This window comes from Empidonax traillii, unplaced genomic scaffold, assembly GCF_003031625.1.
Source record: "Empidonax traillii isolate 1590-97213 ecotype Southwest subspecies unplaced genomic scaffold, ASM303162v1 scaffold10:size5872457, whole genome shotgun sequence".
NCBI classification, from domain to species: Eukaryota; Metazoa; Chordata; class Aves; order Passeriformes; family Tyrannidae; genus Empidonax; species Empidonax traillii.
In genome coordinates this window covers 4,072,298-4,076,609 of record NW_020955203.1, presented here as the reverse complement: position 1 = coordinate 4,076,609, position 4,312 = coordinate 4,072,298, and the positions used below count along the sequence as shown (strand labels likewise).

The following is a 4,312-nucleotide window of genomic DNA, read 5'->3' as shown; positions in this document are numbered from 1 at the left end:
GGGGGTTGGTCTCTTCTCCCAGGCAACCAACAATAGGACAAGAGGACATGGGCTCAAGCTCTGCCAGGGGAGGTTTAGGTTAGATGTTAGGAAGAAATTCTTTACAGAGAGGGTAATCAGGCATTGGAACGGTCTGCCAGAGAGGTGGTGGATTCACCATCCCTGGAAGTTTTTAAAAAGAGATTGGATGTGGCCCTTAGTGCCATGATATAGTAATTGGAGTTGGATCAGGGGTTGTACTCGATGATCTTGGAGGTCTTTTCCAACCCAATCTATTCCATGATTCTATGATTCTATGATTCTATGACCTACTCAGTACTATCTGATACCTTTCCATTTCCACTTAACAGCAATGGGTTATCATTTTAGAACACAACATACCTTCATTCATTTGTTCCTATGGAATTAAATTCTCAATCCCAGCTTTCTCCATCTGTCTCTTGAAAGACAGTACAGATCTCCTGTAGCAAAGGCATGCATAGAGGTTGATAAGAGTTTTTTGAAGAGCAGGCATTTTTATATTCAAGGCAAGGAGAGCATTGTGTAACTATCATCTTTCTTCAGAACAATGTAGAAATCAAGTACCTTCCTCTGGTAAAGGAAAAAAGAGCAGCAGAACTCAGGTTGTCTTGTTTGTTTGTGCATCTAAACACAAATCATGTTTTGTCTTCCTTTGCTGCTGCTGATATCACACTTATAGGTAATCAACAGGTCAGGTCAGGTCAGCTATATCACTGGGGCCAAGGAAGCTCATTTCTAGAAACGATTAATCACTACTTGGAGAAGACCACTAGATTTTCATTTACCTACTAGTGCACAGACTATTCTGGGAGAAAACTGAAAGGAATCTCAAGGAAATTCATAAGCAGCATGCACTAGGACCACACAGAAAAGAGGTGTCTAAATTTAAATACAGTGTGACTGTTCACAAGGGACAATTTAGCCCAGATTTCTGAGCAAACACAGTACCTTCATTTACTGTAAATTATTGTGTACATAGAGAGAAACACAAAAACCCCAAATTTTCTCATACTTACAGTTGGCATAGATGTGTACAAGAGTGCCTGGACTTTCATAGATGACAACCATCTGTTAGCCAGCACCCGTAAATGTCAGGATATTGTCAAAGTGTTCTACTTTCTTTGAAACAGAAATCTTTCCTATTAGCTTTGTGTAGAGTAGGGTTTGTTGCACTGTGCAGAAACAGGATTAAGCTTAGGAAATCTCAGTTTAGCTCAATAGTGAAAAGTGCCAGATTCTGCACATGGGATGGGACAACCCTGGATGTGTGAACAGACTGGGGAATGAGGTGCTGGAAAGTAGTACAGGAAAAGGGTCCTGGGTGTCCTGGTAGGTGGCCAGTTGGCCATGAGTCAGCAGTGCCCTGGCAGCCAGGAGGGACAACCGTGTCCTGAGGGCATCAGGCACAGCATGGCCAGCCAGGACAGGGAGGGGATTGTCCCGCTCTGCTCTGACCTGGAGTGTCCTCACCTGGAATGTTGGGGTGGTTTAGGGCACCACAATGTAGAAAAGATATTGAGCCATTAGAGAGTGTCCCAAGGAGGGCAATGGAGATGGTGAAGGGCCTTGATTTGAAACCATGTGAGGAGCAGCTGAGGGCACTCGGTGTGTTCAGCTGGAGAGGAGGAGGCTGAGGGGAGACCTCATTGAAGCCACAACTTCCCTGGGAGGGCCAGAGGAGGGACAGGCACCGAGCTCTGCTCTGTGTGACCAGTGACATGACCTGAGGGAATGGCGTGAGTTTGTGTCAGAGGAGGTATGGGTTGGGTGTTGGGGAAAGGTTCTTCCCCCAGGGGGTGGGTGGGCACTGAACAGGCTCCCCAGGGCAGTGGTCACAGCACCAAGCCTGACAGAGCCCAAGGAGTGTTTGGATGATACTCTCAGGCACATGATGTGACTCTTGGGGATGGTCCTGTGCAGGGCTGAGTTGGACTTTATGATCCTTGTGGGTCCCTTCCAACTGGGCATATTCAGAATATTGTGTGAAATGCTGCTAGCATCTATCTCTGACCTCACAGCAACTCTCTGCGGGTCCCTTCAGTTTTTGTCTTGCTTTTTGTTGTAATTTGTTTGCACAGGAAACAAATTTCTTGTACAAACTGTGAATCAGAGAGCCCAACTGACAGGACTGTAACACATTGAATTACTGTTGTTCTTGAATAAATTGTAGGTTGTTACTGTGAGAAAATGATTTTAATGAAATAATCTTTTTCACAGGAAAAAAATGCAGGAAAAATGAAAACCAGACATTGCCTGGTAGTACAAAGGGTTTTTTTAAAAAATATTTTCCTCTTCTCTCAGATCAGTCATTGAAGATATAGAAAAGAGTTTGAACATGATAGAGTTTGTGAAATGGGCTGATACAATATTCATGTGCAGATGGAGTAGTCATAAGAAGAATTATATCTTTGATCAATCAAGAAAGTTTTCTCTGGATGGAGCCATCATAAACCATTAGTGACACACAGATATATCTAATAGCAATTAGATGAGACATAAAGGGAAATTCCTCTCTACTGAAGGAAAAAAACAAAACAAAACAAAACATTTTTGGATGAAAATCTTGGTAGCTGAATAGGTCACATGAGACGAGTCACAAAATACTATTTTTGGGCCCATAAACAAATGCAGTCCCAGCAGGCCTAGGGACGTCAAGGCCTAGGAATACTCCACTTTATTGTGCTCTATTATTTAAGTCATCAGTGATCCATAGTTCATCTGTAGTAAGAGCTCTTCAAAAATGTATCGAATGTTCAGCAACTTTTACTTATTTAGTTGAGTTCAGGAACTGCTGGTTCCCAGGAGAGATCTGCAATCTGAACAGATTCTTAGTTGAACAGATTACTTGTGTTTGCACTTATCTGCTTAATAATGTGAGCATCTATTTTGTGATACTGAGAACTGGATTAATAACAGAGATTCATAACAATTGTTCAGGCTCCTTATCACATTACCTAGACAGCATATGTGACTTCAAGTACCAAAAGCGGTCTTTTTCATCAGAGTTGACCATTTTATGTGAAACAGTCATCCTCTTGCCTTTTAGTGAAGTGCAAAGGAATTTGTTCTTCCTGCAAAGGAATTTAATAATAGTAGTTTAGGATGCATGTGAACCACACAGTACTTTGGGGAACCTTTGAGCTGTAAGGAATCACAGGATGGGAAGTATCATTACCCTGAAAAGAGGAATCCAATATTTGCAACCACCATGAGATCAAGATCGCTCTCCTGGAGATAGAAATATATGCATTGCTTGGGCTTCCGGTTACTGGAGGTGAAACGTATTTCTTCATGGAAACCATATTGTCTCTCTCAACTGCTCAAATAAAGCAGATTCTCCAGAATTGCATCCAAAAATGTAGCACTTCAGCTGTTGTTTTTCTTGCAGAGTTACCATTCGAATCATCACGTAGTGTTTCATTTTGTGTGCTAAGAAAAGGGGCTGAAAAACCAGAGCCCTGTTTAATGAGATTAGCAGGTACTGGTTTGAGAATCCTGCTACCCTTTATGTGATAATTAGCCTGGATTAAGCAAAATACTGGGTAAATAAAAAAAATCTGAAATTCTGAGCAGGTAAAAAAAGGTAAGAAAATAAGAGTATAGGAATCTCTGAATGAATATAATGTGATTTTAGCACAGAGAAGAATGACAATGATAAAAAAACGAATAGGCGGGTTTCTGTCAGGTCTATTCTCCTACCTTTACTAAGCTTGCAAAATAGCTTACATTATCAGCAGCTCTTTTGCTTCTAATTATACAGCAGGTCCTGTATTTAAGAAGATGTCCTATTGTTACCTGGTTTTGCATACATACCTGGTGTACCTCAGGATTAAATTTATTCAGCAACATGCCATACATATTCCTTCATGAAATCTTACTCAAGATCCTTCCTCGTGTCATTCAGAAAGGCTTTTGTAGTCTAAAAGCTACATGATGTGTGATGAAGTCATCCCCTAGAGTGGAACCCAGCATTTCCAATAAGGCACATGGAGCAAAGGGAGAGATAAAGGGAGGGATCCAAAACAACTCCAGTCAGATAACTAGTCAAAAAGAGCAAGATGAGTAAATTTTTGGTGCAAAATATAGCATTATCCACTTGCTATCCAGAGTTCAGAACTCTCTTTTGAAAATGGGCAGAAAGACCCCTTTTTTCAAGGGTCTCACATCCTTCTTTGGTGTTTGAAGGATAGTCAACAAAACGCCAGACAATGCACTCTTTTGAATCAATAGTTCCATAGTGAGGGTCAGCAACTGCGTCTCTGTAAGGGAGAATTCTAAACCACAGCTGCCC

The 4,312-nt window shown here is 41.5% G+C and overlaps 1 long non-coding RNA gene across 1 annotated transcript in view; it reads left to right on the top strand.

Moving 5' to 3' along the window:
- LOC114058097 overlaps positions 1-1,551 on the top strand; it is a 24,286-nt gene extending 22,735 nt beyond the window's left edge. Inside the window, exon 3 of the long non-coding RNA XR_003571372.1 lies at positions 1,444-1,551. This is a non-coding gene — a long non-coding RNA (uncharacterized LOC114058097). The remainder of the gene's footprint in view (positions 1-1,443) is intronic.
- Positions 1,552-4,312: the final 2,761 nt, after the last annotated feature.